The sequence below is a fragment of the Salmo trutta genome, chromosome 3 (genome assembly GCF_901001165.1).
Source record: "Salmo trutta chromosome 3, fSalTru1.1, whole genome shotgun sequence".
In the NCBI taxonomy this organism is placed as follows: Eukaryota; Metazoa; Chordata; class Actinopteri; order Salmoniformes; family Salmonidae; genus Salmo; species Salmo trutta.
The window spans coordinates 30,239,216-30,255,578 of NC_042959.1; the positions used below are offsets into that span (position 1 = coordinate 30,239,216).

The 16,363-nt window shown below is 44.6% G+C and overlaps 1 long non-coding RNA gene across 1 annotated transcript; it reads left to right on the plus strand.

Annotated features, from left to right (window-relative positions):
* Positions 1-6,868: 6,868 nt before the first annotated feature.
* On the plus strand, positions 6,869-9,090 carry LOC115172342 (uncharacterized). The gene is made up of 3 exons (XR_003871425.1): positions 6,869-7,220; positions 8,677-8,839; positions 8,944-9,090. It is a non-coding gene; the product is annotated as an uncharacterized LOC115172342 (long non-coding RNA).
* Positions 9,091-16,363: the final 7,273 nt, after the last annotated feature.

Sequence of the window (16,363 nt, forward strand, 5' to 3'; positions counted from 1 at the left end):
CAGAGTGAGAAGCTATGTGTGGAAGGAGCGTCTTCCACTTTGGAAGATGAAGAATTTTCTGAATATGAGGATCATGTCTGTCAATTCAGAGTCTGACAGTGAGTTGGAAGAAGAGGATGATATTGACCCTCAGACTGCTCCAGGACCAACCCATCAGCAACTAGCTCATCAGCAGATATATGGATGTAATTCTTTTTTTTAAATTGAATGGTCTTCTTGGCCAAGGAATGAGTCACCCCGCATGGCTGCCAATGTGATGCAACCAGGGCCGACACGGATGACGGTTACTCATGTGCAGGACACAGTCTTCTTTTGAACTGTTCATCCCAGACACCATCCAGAAAATCATTCTGGACTGCGCTCATTTGGAGGGAAGGCGTGTTTTTGGAGAGAGATGGAAGGAGATGGACTAAAGTCATTTACATGCATACTTTGGGGTTCTTATCCTTGCTGGTGTTTTCAGATCCAATGGGGTGCAATAATGTCTCTGGAAAACTTCTACATTATTTCCAGGATTATCCGCTTCGATAACCGAGACACCAGACCAGCTCGGCAGCTAGCTTCAATCAGGTCAGTGTGGGACAAGTGGGTGGACCGGCTTCCCCCGTTTTACAACCCTGGGCCCAATGTTACTGTTGATGAGCAGCTTATGCCATTTAGGGGCCGCTGCCCCTTCAGGCAGTACATACCGTCTAAACCCACAAAATATGGAATCAAGATCTGGGCTGCCTGTGATGCTGCTTCACCATATGCGTGGAACTTGCAAGTGTATACAGGGAAGCCAGGTGGAGGAACCCCTGAAAAGAACCAAGGGATGCGGGTTGTCCTGGATGTGACACAGGGACACCGTGGCCACAACATCACATGCGATAACTTTTTTAATTCGCACAAGCTGGGACAGAAGCTCCTCAAGAGGAAGCTGACGATGGTAGGAACAGCATGAAAAAACAAGCTAGAGCTCCCACCTCAGCTGTTGAATACACGGAACAGGCTTATCAATTCCACTAAGTTTGTGTTCACAGCCGACATGTCCCTAGTGTCCTACGTGCCAAAGAAAGGCAAAAATGTGATACTCATGAGTACACTGCATAGGGATGGGAGAATCTGTGGCCAGGAACATCAAAAAACAGAAATCCTAATGGATTACAATGCTACAAAAGGAGGGGTGGACAATTTAGACAAGCTGGTGACTGGCTACAGCTGCAAAAGAAGAACGCTACGCTGGCCACTTGTGATATTCTTCAACATCTTGGACATCTCGGCATACAACGCGTTTGTCATCTGGATGGCATTGAGGCTCTCCGCACTGCTAAAGCTAACTCTCTCTCCTCTGCTCTCATCCTTCTAGACCTATCTGCTGCCTTTGATACTGTGAACCTTCAGATCCTCCTCTCCACCCTCTCCGAGTTGGGTTTCTCCGGCGCGGCTCACTCTTGGATTGCGTCCTACCTGACAGGTCGCTCCTACCAGGTGGCGTGGTGAGAATCCGTCTCCGCACCACGTGCTCTCACCACTGGTGTCCCCCAGGGCTTAGTTCTAGGCCCTCTCCTATTCTCGCTATACACCAAGTCACTTGGCTCTGTCATATCCTCACATGGTCTCTCCTATCATTGCTACGCAGATGACACACAATTCATCTTCTCCTTTCCCCCTTCTGATAACCAGGTGGCGAATCGCATCTCTGCATGTCTGGCAGACATATCAGTGTGGATTAACGGATCACCACCTCAAGCTGAACCTCGGCAAGATGGAGCTGCTCTTCCTCCCGGGGAAGGACTGCCCTTTCCATGATCTCGCCATCACGGTGAACAACTCCATTGTGTCCTCCTCCCAGAGTGCTAAGAGCCTCTGCGTGACCCTGGACAACACCCTGTCGTTCTCCGCTAACATCAAGGCGGTGACCCGATCCTGTAGGTTCATGCTATACAACATTCGCAGAGTATGACCCTGCCTTACACAGGAAGCGGCGCAGGTCCTAATCCAGGCACTTGTCATCTCCCGTCTGGATTACTGCAACTCCCTGTTGGCGGGGCTCCCTGCCTGTGCCATTAAACCCCTACAACTCATCCAGAACGCCGCAGCCCGTCTGGTGTTCAACCTTCCCAAGTTCTCTCACGTCACCCCGCTCCTCCGCACACTCCACTGCCTTCCAGTTGAAGCTCGCATCTGCTACAATACCATGGTGCTTGCCTACGGAGCTGTGAGGGGAACGGCACCTCCATACCTTCAGGCTTTGATCAGGCCCTACACCCAAACAAGGGCACTGCGTTCATCCACCTCTGGCCTGCTGGCCCCCCTACCTCTGCGGAAGCACAGTTCCCGCTCAGCCCAGTCAAAACTGTTCGCTGCTCTGGCACCCCAATGGTGGAACAAGCTCCCTCACGACGCCAGGACAGCGGAGTCAATCACCACCTTCCGTAGACACCTGAAACCCCACCTCTTTAAGGAATACCTGGGATAGGATAAAGTAATCCTTCTTGCCCCCCCCCCCCAAAAGATATAGATGTACTATTGTAAAGTGGTTGTTCCACTGGATATCATAAGGTGAATGCACCAATTTGTAAGTCGCTCTGGATAAGAGCGTCTGCTAAATGACGTAAATGTGAATGTAAATTGAACCCAGATTGGAACAGAGGGAAGCTCCAGAGGAGACGGCTCTTTCTCAGGGAGCTGGGCAAGGCATGGGTAAGACCTCAAATCCAGAGGAGGCAACATATCCCAAGGTCCACAGCTTCTGCAGCCATCGTGAGGAGGATTCAGGAGGAGGATGCTGGTTCCCCATCCGCCCGGCCCACAGAACCAACAACTCGAATACCGGAAGTAAGAGTGAGTGATGTTGTTGCATGTGTGTGTCTGACTCTCCTACCTTGGCCTGCTGTAACTATATATGTGAGTGAGTGAGTGAGTGAGTGAGTGAGTGAGTGAGTGAGTGAGATGTTAGTAAAATTCCTGAACTAAGTGTTTTCATCATTCTAGATTGCAGCCGGTAGCAACAAGAAGAAGTGCTGTGATGTGTGTGGACCCAAGAAAGTCAGGAAGACACAGTACACATGCATCAACTGCAAGAAATACATTTGCAACAAACACAGTAAAACTATGTCCCTCATGTGGCCTTAATTTATGATCAATGGGGCTCATTTATAATTTCCATATAATATAAATTTGTCCTTCCAATTTGTTCAGTTCAAAGCAATAAACATCAATAGTGATGAAAACCTTGTTTCATTTATATTTTTTCAAGATAAACATGATTTATTCCGCTCATGTCTTGATTATAATTGTTTACAAAAATAATTTTGTTTACAAAAATAAATAAAAAATCCCCAAAAAACGAATTGCGCTTTTATTGATAAATATGAGGTAAATATGCCATTTACCTCTAGCAGAGGTAAATGGCAAATATTAACCATGTATGCTGTATATATTGCTTGTAATTAATATAAGTCAACATCTAAGTATCAGGTATTAAGTATTTTTACGTAAATCGTTATGCCTGAATTGTTTTAAAACCCCATTAATGTTGTGGGTCCATCAGACCCGCGAACATTGGGTGAATAACAAAAACATGAGCACCATACAAGGGTTAAATACTTTACACCACTGGTCCTGACGAAAGAGCACATTTTCTATGCCAGGCGAAATCACGCCTCAATAGCTCATTGTTATGGATGCATCCAAATAAATGTCACGAGAAAACAGCTTATGCAAATCAATCAAAATATATTTTTTTATGAAAATATGTCAATCATTATTTGAATATGTTGGTAACCCGTTGTATAAAAGTGATAATGCCCTCGAAGAAAGTGTTTGGAGGATATATTGAACAAGAAGTGCATTTGGTGTATAGCATGATCACTGGGAGCCTGCATTGTGTAGTTTTCACTGAATATCTTGTTTGTTTTGTCTTCCTGGTTCTGTGAGCTGGTAAACTACCGCCTCATTGATTTGGATTGCTTGTCATTTGCCATTTCAAGTGGAACTAAAAAGCAGAAAACTCGAGAGAGAGAGAGAGAGGAGAGAGAGAATTTGCATTTGAAATTGTTTGAGATTTTTGAATAATATCTGGGTATTACATGTCTGTGTGGATACTCACCCTACTCTCCTCAGTCTCTCCTCCTTATCAAATAGATGTTGATGCACAAGCATAGTACACAGGCAGTATTCAGACCCCTTCACTTTTTCCACATTTTGTTATGTTAGCCTTGTTCTAAAATGGATTAACTTGTTTTTTTCCCCTCACCAATCTACACACAATACCCCATAAAAAATGTGTATTAAATTTACATAAGAATTCAGACCCTTTACTTTGTTGAAGCACCTTTGGCAGCAATTACAGCCTTGAGTCTTCTTGGGTATGATGCTACAAGCTTGGCACACCTGTATTTGGGGAGTTTCTCCCATTCTTCTCTGCAGATCCTCTCAAGCTCTGTCAGGTTGGATGGGGAGTGTCACCGCATAGCTATTTTCAGGTCTCTCCAGAGATGTTGGATTGGATTCGAGTCCCTCAAGGACATTCAGAGACTTGTCCCGTAGCCACTCCTGCATTGTCTTGGCTGTGTGCTTAGGGTCGTTGTCATGTTGGAAGGTGAACCTTCGCCCCAGTCTGAGGTCCTGAGTGCTCTGGAGGAGGTTTTCATCAAGGATCTCTCTGTACTTTGCACTGTTAATCTTTCCCTCGATTCTGACTAATCTCCCAGTCCCTGCCACTGAAAAACATCCCCACAGCATGATGCTGCCACCACCATGCTTCACAGTAGGAGTGGTATTGGCCAGGTAATGAGCGGTGCCTGGTTTCCTCCAGATGTGACGCTTGGCATTCAGGCCATATAGTTCAATCTTGGTTTCATCGACCAGAGAATCTTGTTTGTCATGGTCTGAGAGTCCTTTAGGTACCTTTTGGCAAACTCCAAGCGGGCTGTCATGTGCCTTTTACTAAGGAGTGGCTTCCGTCTGGCCACTCTACCATAAAGGCCTGACTGGTGGAGTGCTGCAGAGATGGTTGTCCTTCTGGAAGGTTCTCCCATCTCCACAGAGTAACTCTGGAGCTCTGTCCGAGTGACCATCAGGTTCTTGGCCACCGCCCTGACCAAGGCTCTTCTCCTCCGATTGCTCAGTTTGGCTGGCCGGCCAGCTCTATGAAGGGCCTTGGTTGTTCCAAACTTCTTCCATTTAAGAATGGGACCCACCCCCTGCATTCTCCCCTCTGAGACTAATAAGTCTCACAGGTTCAATCATAATATTCTTCTCTGAAATCAAACCGTGTTGGCAAATCCCCAGGATCCATTTAATCCCAGGGATGGCCTGCTAAAGGGAGAAACAACTCCTGAGGTTCCTGGAATGGTGGTGGGGTGGGGTGAGTCTGTCTATATTCCCATTCCTCCTGAGTCCTGGGAAGAACCTCACGAGTTGGATAGACAATGGGATTAAGAGAAACCAGAAATGCACCAGCCTCACCTTCATCACGATTTGCATCAGCTTCCACCAACACCATCACTCCAGCATGTTCAAGAGCAGTTTCAGTCATTCTCTTACAAATACAAACAGTATCTAAAATCATCAATCCTCCTACAAGTACAGGAGTAAACAATGAAAACAAAGTCAACATAACTTTACCCATTACATTTCCAAAATTTAGCATTAAACCAGTCACCAATTTTGTCAAAGACAGATTTTTCAGATTTTGAGAGTTTTACTAAGATCAGCAATCTTATCAATTATCGCAGTCATATTCTCAGAGAAGTCAGGGGGGAGCATAACACAATTGTCAGGATCAACAATACCCAGTACGTTACAGCGTCCTCCTTCCTTCACCAAAGGATAATCTAAAGCCAACTCATGGCGGTCGACGACTGCGTTCAGATTTTGGACATCTAATGAGAGTTGGCTAAATCCTCGGATCGTTAAATTCATATGGGCCTGTAAAGAATAGGTAAAATTATTTACCCACTTTCCCAGGTCAGCCACACCCCAGGAGGTTATGACTGACATACCAAAAATCTCACACGGGTGTAGGACATGACCATAGGCTTCCTGATTGTCTGGGATCATTCGTTTGGCACGCTTCAGTTCCCCAGATTTGGTTTTACCTGTCTCATTGAAAAGATCGGTGACCGGAATTCTTAACATGTGCATTTCTGTTCTCCCCAAATAACAACAACCCCCCCATCCAGGAGGTAAAGTGAGGTATCCCTTGTCACTGCATACCCACATCCATCCAAAAGGTGCTCCCATGCCTTCCTCTATCTCGGAAAGGTTTACACCTGTCACCTGTTGCTGTAAGTGTAGCACACTAAAATCCCCTTTAGTATAGTTTCTCCTCTCCCGAGGTGAGATCTAGGCCATAGAGGGATCTGCCTGCTTCCTTCTACCACATTAGGTAAGTTTGCTCCCTTCTTGTGACCATCCCAACATACATGTGTCCCATGTTTCCAGGCTAACCTCTCAGTTCTTCTCCCAAAGAACAGTCCTGTGGTCTCTCTTCGCCTAGTAGGTTGTTTCTCATTACCTCTCTGCATAAAGTATAAAAAGCCACATTCAAACTCCGTCCTTCTCATAGGCTCAACCTGACTCCCAAACAGCTCAGTGGTTGATGTAGGCTTTCTAACCACTAAAACCTGGGTTCCTGGCCTCTTAGTCTGATTTCCAATTTTTCTCACCTTTTGTATCCATTTGTTGTTTTCCTCATATCCCCCAGGGGATCCCGTGGCTTCGCCAACAAGGAGGCCCATGGAAAGGACGATGGGGAAAACAAACCACCAGACCAGGTGTAGTCTCTGTTTCCTAGTTATAAAACCTGAGTGTGAGTGTAAAATGATGCCTCCTTCTTCTGCTCATTGGCTAGAGCCTTCTTCTTCATCTTTCTTTCCGGCCTTTTGGTCTGGGCCCTCTGCTTCTGTCCTTTGGCTTGTACCTTCTTCCTCCTTCAGATGCTCTCGGGGCCCTACTCTCCCTCCCTCCAGTCGCTCATCCATGGCTTCCACTCTGGGAGATGCTTGCAGTGGGAGAGATGATGCCAGCCGGACCTCTCCGCCACTCGCAGGGCTGTTGGTGTCACCATGGTTACCTGGAACGGACCCATCCATCGTGGTTGGTTCCATTTACGTTTGTGGACCCCGAGTTTCACCCAGTCTCCAACGTTTATGGGAAGCTCGTCAGGGTCTTCACCTGGGGGAACCCTGTTTGCTTTCCTGTAGGCAGAGTGGAGAGACCTGACAATAGAGGTTAGTTCTTTCATGTACTCAATGTGGTCACACTGTGCCTCAGTTATGTCTATCTGTCGGTCAGTCATAGGTCGAACACCTGGTGTGTTCATGGGTCGTCCTGTTAACATCTCGTAAGGTGTACACCCAATACCTTTGTTAAGGCTGCTGCACATTTTCATGAGGACAAGGGCAAGCATTCCACCCAGCTAATTTTTGTGGAATGGCAGGCTTTTGCAAGCCCCCCATTGATCGTTTGATTAACCCTCTCTGTAATCCATTTACTCTGCGGGTGATAGATGGACACAAACTTCTGGTCAACACCCATCATTTTGGCCACTTGGGCAACCACTTCTCCTGTGAAATGGGTGCCATTGTCTGCAGACAAAACCTCAGGCACTCCGAACCTGGGTATGATTTCCCTGACTAGCAATTTTGCAACTGTTCGCGCATCGCAGTTGGTGGACCGGTCAATAATCACCAGGCAGTATCTCTTTCTTTCTTTTCGCTCTACCATGTCTCTGAAATCCATAGCAAGGTGGAGTGGGGAACTTCCCTGGTTTCAGTGGAGTTCCCTTGTCTATGTTATATAATAAACATGTCGCGCAACGGTAGATTAACTGTTTTATGTGCTGCATCAAATTCGGACAAAACCATTGGGCCGAAATCTTCTCCACCATATCCCCCCTTGACGAATGACTCACACCATGAGCCAATCGGCAAACAGCAGAGATCATGGTGGAGGGTAAACACAGTTGACCCGTCAAACCATGTAACCATAATCCAGATTTAGGGCAAAGGGCGCACTCTTTGTCCCTCCAAACCTGATGATTAAGAACATCAGCCTGTTGCTGTTTCTCAAGTTCAGTAGTTTCAGATGAAACAACCGACTGAAAGTGGAGTGCATGTGTGTGACAACGGGATGCTGCCAATTTGGCCGCCTCATCAGCTAGGCTGTTACCAATGCAAGCATAATCACTCTTACCTGTGTGTGCCTCAGTCTTTAATCCAACACAGTTGTGCTCCTCCCCATCTTCAAGGGACGCCAACAGTTGTGCAGGGTTTACAACAGAACATCTTTGGATTTCAACATTGGGTTGAGTAAGCAAGCATTCATAGCCTGCTAGTCTTGTACCTGTCATACAGGAGTTTTTATGATTCAGTATTGCCATTACTGAATGTGACACAAATACTGTTACAGGGTGGCTTAGTAACAGGTTCTGTGCTCTATCAAGGCCGAATGCAGTCGCTGCCATTGCTCTTTCACATGGATGGGAACCCCTTTCAACTGGTAGAATAGTAACCACAAGGCCTCATCCTCCCCTGGTTCTTCTGAGTTACCACAGCCGTTGCGAACCCGTTCTTTTCCCCTATGTATAGGAAAAATGGTTTAGAGTAGTCTGGTAAGCCAAGGGCAGGAGACATTCCCAAGGCCTGTTTCAAATCCTTGAATGCTTTCTCTTCTGTTTTTCCCCAGTTTAGAACTCTGCTGTTACCGCCTGCACACATCTCTCTGAGTGGTCTGGTGATGAGGGAGAAATCACAGATCCAATTTCTGCATTATCCTGCACATCCCAGGAAAGAAACCATCTCCTTCACTGATTTTGGTTTGGTACTCAGGATAGCCTCAATCCTCTCAGGTGATAGATGCTTCTCCTGATGTGAAATGTTCAGTCCAATGAACAACACCTTCTCTTTCCAGAGCTGTAGTTTGTCCTTTGACACCTTGTGTCTTTTGTTACAGAGTTCAGTTAGTAGATACAGGGTGTCTTTCCTGCACTCGTCTTGGGAGGTGGATCAAACCAGTAGGTCATCCACATACTGTACAAGAGTGCTCCTATGAGGGAACTCAAGGTCTCTTAGGACAGCCTGGAGCACCCTGTTGAAGATTGAAGGGCTGCAAGCATAACCTTGTGGGAGACGATTGTAAGAATACTGAGTTCCCGTGGAGGTAAATGCAAAGAGATGCCTGCTCTCCTCAGCTAGAGGCACTGAGAAAAAAGCACCACTCAGGTCAACAACGGAGAAATAGGTTGACACAGCTGGAATGTTGATGAGTATGGTCGAAGGGTCTGGAACAACTGCCATTTCTTGTTCCACTACTGCAATAGTGGTCTGAAATCTTGAACCATCCTGTATTTTCCCGACGGTTTCTTACCAGGGAGGATGGGTGTGTTACAATCACTGTGACAAGGGAAAATCATGTCTCCTCCCAATAGGTCGGTTATTGTTTCTCCAATTCCCTCCTCTCCTTCAGGTGACATGGGGTATTGTTTCTGTCTTGATCTGGCACATCCCTCTTTAAGTTTGATTATCACTGGTTCTGCTGACCTTATTCTGCCTAATTCATTCCCCCCGCTTGACCACAGGGCGGAGTTGACCTCCTTCAGATCTCTTTCTTCCTCTGCAGTAAGAACCATGCTTTGAGGTGGGAATACACCTTGGGGTGCGGTTTCCTCATAGAAGATTATCTCGGGGTCACAGGGCACACAGGTATAGTCATTTTCGATATCAATCTTCAGGTCTCCATCTATGTTGCTGTAGACATTACAGCAAGTTATTTTGAAATCCTCCCTCTTCACCCACGTTCTGTCTTGGTTCATCCTCCTCACCATAGGACCCAGGTCTTTTGCTTCATATCCAGGGTTTACACGAAGTATAACATGAGGGTAGAATTTATCACATCCCCTGAACCATGGCCATGCATGTCTGGGGACTTCCACCCCAGCTGCCACCCTTTCAGGGCCCGTGTAACAGTTCTGCACGATGACATACGGGTGAGTACCTTTCATGTAATCCATCCAATCAATCCTGTAGTCTACATCCTGTGACCCCCTGTCATAGAACATAGTACAATGCAGGACTTGATTGAAAGTTCTCTGGTTCAGTATGTCATCATAGGGCATTAACCATTCTGATATGGTGTGGAGATTCAAAGGTTTCAGCTGATAACACGTGTCTCTATGAGACCTTCCCACGATAGTAGTAAAGTCTTCAGTGTAGACTTGGTTCATCATAACCGGGATGGTATTTCTTCCAGTAATCCATGGTATATCTGCAGTTAGCCTTACTCCTCTGAACGTCAGGGTGGCGTTCATGGTTGTTAACAAGTCTCTACCTAGTAGGTTTACAGGTGTTTCAGGTGAATTTAACATGAGGTCTGTGATTCTACCCCCATCTCCAAAGTCTAGTGTCAGAGCTTTAGTCCAGTACACATTTCTGGGCTGTCCTGATGCCCCAATTACTGTAACTGATGATTTGCTCAGGGAAGCCTGAACAACTTGTCCAGGTTTGCCTAAACAGGAACAGTGAGCTCCAGTGTCTATTAGAAATGGTAGGTCATGTCCAATAAATGGGCAGGTAGGACGGTAGCGTCCCACATGGCCAACATCCGGTGAAATTGCAGATCGCGAAATTCAAACTACAGTATTATAAATGTTTAACTTTCATAAAATCACAAGTGTATTACATAAAAATAAAGCTTAACTTCTTGTTAATCCAGCCGCGGTGTGAGATTTCAAAAAGGCTTTACGGCGAAAGCAAACCATGCGATTATCTGAGGACAGCGCCCCACATACAAACACATGAAAAACATATTTCAACCAGGCAGGTGTGACACGAAAGTCAGAAATAGCAATATAAAAAATGCCTTACCTTTGATGATCTTCTTCTGTTGGCATTCCAATAGGTCCCAGATACATCACAAATGGTCCTTTTGTTTGATAATGTCCTTCTTTATATCCATAAAAACTCAGTTTAGCTGGCGCGCTTCAGTCAATAATCCACCCAGTTTCCCTCCATCAAAATGCATACAAAATTAATCCACAACGTTACTAATAAACTTTTCCAAACAAGTCAAACAACGTTTATAATCAAACCTTAGGTACCCTAATACATAAATAAACGATAAAATAAAGACGGAGAATCGTTATTGTCTTTACCGGAGAAAAATACCAAAGAACGCGTTCTCTTCCACGCGCTTGGAAACACTACAGCCAAAATGGGAGCCACCTAGAAAAACTACAATTTCTGGCTCATTTTTCCAAAAACCAGCCTGAAACTCTTTCTAAAGACTGTTGACATCTAGTGGAAGCCCTAGGAACTGCAATCTGGGAGGAGTTGGCCTTGGGGTTTCGCCTGCCATATCAGTTCTGTTATACTCACAGACATAATTTCATCAATTTTTAAAACTTTACAGTGTTTTCTATCCAAATCTACCAATTATATGCCTATCCTAGCTTCTGGGCCTGAGTAACAGGCAGTTTACTTTGGGCACGCTTTTTACTTTGGGCACGCAGGCTGTGGTTGTGGTGAGCCTGTAGAAACAACTTGAGCAGCCATCACATTGTGAGTAAAACCACCACTTCCTTTCTCGATCTGTACAAGCTGTGCCTTCTTCAGTGCAGTGTCTAGTCCTCCTCTCCTCGATTTCTCATCATTCTTTTGTTTCTTCCAGTTCCTGAACCAATGTCTGAGATACTCTTCTTTCTCTCCCCCAGTCTTTCGGTCCCATCCTATTTCATCTTCAACCTTTTTTTGATGGGTTCAGGGCAATTCTTGGCAGTATAATCATAGAACATGCGTTATCCAGTGTCATTCTGGTCATATCTTTCTCCGAGTTCCTCATTCCATATTTCTTTAAACTTTTCAAGCCATTCAGCGAAATCTGAGTTTTCGTCGGGGGCCACATGGCTTATTCTGGTCATATCTCTTACCGTGGGGTATTCATCTCTCAGAGTCCTCCACAGGGGTGTTCTTACCTCAGCCAATACTGTTTTAGGTGGGGCATCCTCGATGCGGGCTCTCGCCAGCAGTGTCTCCAGTTGCCCTGGGGTCATCATCCTTGCCAGCAGTGCCTTGAGGTCACCCAGGCATAGGTTTTCGTTGTGCCAGTGTAGATGTTCAAAAGTCCTGATTCAACCCTCTGCTCCTTTCGAGATCCTGGGCATGCCTTTCACTGCTGTTTCCAGGTCTCCAAAACTCCAAGCCTTGTATTCCTGAGTCACCTGTCCTCCAGGACCTGTACGATACACCAAAGGCATATTGCGGAATGTCTCACCCTCTTTGTTTGTCCATGAGTCTCTCAGTTGCTCTTCACACTCTTCAATCTCGCTCTGGTATTGTTGTACCATTTCCGTTGCTCATCTGACATCATCCTTTAACTTTTTACTTTCTCCCTCATCGTCTGTGACCATTGTTTCTTTAACCTAATCAGATATGAACCCCTACAGATCTTCCATCAACTTCCTCTCCTCCTTTCGTAATGCATACAACTTACTATTTTCCAGTCTCCCTTTTTCTCTTTTTCTTTCTTCACTTTCTCTCTGGTCTCTGAATAGGTCACCCATGAATGGTAACACTTTGTACTTTTATTTTACTTCTTTAATAGTTAGTTTCTTTTCTACAGGCGGCCATATGTCTAGGGTCTTCCAGTCTGTTCCTTTTTGTGGAGTGAGTTGGGGTGGCGAGGGAGACTCCCTCCAGGAACTGGGCCTCCTTTTTTCATCCAATTCTATTGTTCTCATGCCGCTTGTTGCTGCTGTTGTGTCATCCATTTCCTTCATCAGAGTCCCCTTAAGGATAATTGTGGTTGCTTCTCCATTTTCTTCTGTCAGTGGTATGAGAGGGTAGATCTGTGTATAGTCACCCAGGGGGTCCTCTGGGTTGAGTCTCATACGGCGGCGGGGCGGTGGGGTGTACACCTGTTGTACCTCTGTCCTGACTAATTTCTTTCCTCCTGCACTCTATTGTTTTCTCCAGCTTTAGTTTGGTCATGGTAGCCTTGTTCATGAATTTCTGTCCTTCCAGCATCATTATTCCTATCACAGTTTCTGATACAAGGGTACTTTTCTTATTCCCCCTTTTTTGTCAATTTTTCTTGTCTGAATTATCTCCTTGACTAAATCCAACCTAGTCTTGTTGAATGAACCATCCATTGGATATCTATTTTCTCCTGTCATCTCTGTCCAGACATGCCATTTCTTAAAAGTGAATGTAAATTCCACAGCGGGAAACTTCTTTTGTATATATTCAACAGGCGTGACAGGCTTCATTGCTCCTATTCCCTCATTCTGGTTTGACTGTGCCATGGTGCTCCGGCTTTTTATTTAGATAGTCGGCGTGTAATGTGTTTTCCAGTAGGGTTATAGGGTTATCCTACTGTGGGTGTAATATGTATGAATATGCCTATATAAATTCTTCTCTATCTCCTTTCAGTGTGTGTTAAACAACGGGGGGTGATACTGTGATTCTAATTCTACTCCCACTTAATCCAGGCTATAGAAAACGGTTCTATTAAACTCAAATATATTTCACACACTGGCCTCACAGAGACAACCGCATGATAGATTTCAATTCCTAATATTATATCTTGAGGGTGTAGAGTAAAAATAATATTATATTCACCAGTGCCCCTGGTAATAGTGTCACAAAGTAATTTTCTATGAAAATCTTTACAGAACACAACTTCCTTGTAATAGTTTACTGGTATACTAAGGGTTGTACATTTCCTATACAGTCCTATGGTAGGAAAGTGTCACTAACAAATATGTTCAACCTTTTATTCAAATAACTTCTGTCCTACTCCTAACTTTTTATTCCACCATTGGGCCATTACCCAATAAAACCCGCCATAATCCACAGACAAACAAACAAATGAAACATACAACGCACTATTCAAAAACAACTCAACTCATTCACTGGGTAATTTTCACAGAATTACCTCTACAAAAATACAAAAATAAACCACCCTCCCCATAGGTCAAGGTGGCTTGAGTAATTGTCGCTGATTTACCTCTACAAAATAACAGATAACTAGTATTTGGGTAATTGTCGCTGAATTACCTCTACAAATACAATTTGATGATTATCGCTGAATCACCTCTGCAAAACTAACTAGTATTTGGGTAATTGTCGCTGAATTACCTCTACAAAATAACAAATAACTAGTATTTGGGTAATTGTTGCTGAATTACCTCTACAAATTAAATTAGATGATTATCGCTGAATCACCTCTGCAAAACTAACTAGTAGTTGAGTAATTGTCGCTGAATTACCTCTACAAAATAACAAATAACTAGTATTTGGGTAATTGTCGCTGAGTTACCTCTACAAATAAAATAAAAATCATGAATCATTCATCATATACAGTGGGGGGGAAAAGTATTTGATCCCCTGCTGATTTTGTGTGTTTGCCCACTTACAAAGAAATGATCAGTCAAAAATGTTAATGGTAGGTTTATTTGAACAGTGAGAGACAGAATAACAACAACAAAAAATCCAGAAAAACGCATGTCAAAAATGTTAGAAAATGATTTGCATTTTAATGAGGGAAATAAGTATTTGACCCCTCTGCAAAACATGACTTAGTACTTGGTGGCAAAACCCTCGTTGGCAATCACAGAGGTCAGACGTTTCTTGTAGTTGGTCACCAGGTTTGCACACATCTCAGGAGGGATTTTGTCCCACTCCTCTTTGCAGATCTTCTCCAAGTCATTAAGGTTTCGAGGCTGACGTTTGACAACTCGAACCTTCAGCTCCCTCCACAGATTTTCTATGGGATTAAGGTCTGGAGACTGGCTAGGCCACTCCAGGACCTTAATGTGCTTCTTCTTGAGCCACTCCTTTGTTGCCTTGGCCATGTGTTTTGGGTCATTGTCATGCTGGAATACCCATCCACGATCCATTTTCAATGCCCTAGCTGAGGGAAGGAGGTTCTCACCCAAGATTTGACAGTACATGGCCCCGTCAAATGATGCGGTGAAGTTGTCCTGTCCCCTTAGCAGAAAAACACCCCCAAAGCATAATTTTTCCACCTCCATGTTTGACGGTGGAGATGGTGTTCTTGGGGTCATAGGCAGCATTCCTCCTCCTCCAAACACGGCGAGTTGAGTTGATGCCAAAGAGCTCCATTTTGGTCTCATCTGACCACAACACTTTCACCAGTTGTCCTCTGAATCATTCAGATGTTCATTGGCAAACTTCAGGCGGGCATGTATATGTATTCTTGAGCAGGGGGACCTTGCAGGCGCTGCAGGATTTCAGTCCTTCACGGCGTAGTGTGTTACCAATTGTTTTCTTGGTGACTATGGTCCCAGCTGCCTTGAGATCATTGACAAGATCCTCCCGTGTAGTTCTGGGCTGATTCCTCACCGTTGTCATGATCATTGCAACCCCACGAGGTGAGATCTTGCATGGAGCCCCAGGCTGAGGGATATTGACCGTTCTTTTGTGTTTCTTCCATTTGCGAATAATCGCAACAAATGTTGTCACCTTCTCACCAAGCTGCTTGGTGATGGTCTTGTAGCCCATTCCAGCCTTGTGTAGGTCTACAATCTTGTCCCTGACATCCTTGGAGAGCTCTTTGGTCTTGGCCATGGTGGAGAGTTTGGAATCTGATTGATTGATTGCTTCTGTGGACAGGTGTCTTTTTTACAGGTAACAAGCTGCGGTTAGGAGCACTCCCTTTAAGAGTGTGCTTCTAATCTCAGCTCGTTACCTGTATAAAAGACACCTGGGAGCCAGAAATCTTTCTGATTGAGAGGGGGTCAAATACTTATTTCCCTCATTAAAATGCAAATCAATTTATAACATTTTTGACATGCGTTTCTTTGGATATTTTTGTTGTTATTCTGTCTCTCACTGTTCAAATAAACCTACCATTAAAATGATAGACTGATCCTTTCTTTATCAGTGGGCAAACGTACAAAATCAGCAGGGGATCAAATACTTTTTCCCCCCACTGTATTGACATCATGCATTTCACCAATAGCCAGTTATGTAATTTCTCCAATCTGGAATTCGACTATGTCATATTTTGTGTATGTATATATTTTAGAGTGAGTGAGGTGCCACTTACTTGTTAGAGGGAAACCACACCAGTGAATGCCAATTAATTACAGACTTAGATTAAACAGGTGTCTGCTTACCTTGTTTAATTTGGAGCTCTGACACCATGGTGTAGAATCTCCTCCAACCGGGGTGGACACTCACTCCTGGCACGCTCGCCAAATGTCGGGGTAGGTTCCTTGTTCCTTGTCAATCATTTGCTTATTGGTGAAATCAGCAATCAGACAATATCTTTAAGTAAATCAATCATTAATTTATTTATGCAATTGCAGACAGAAGTTGACAACGGGAACACAGCACGCATGTTTCACAGTAAG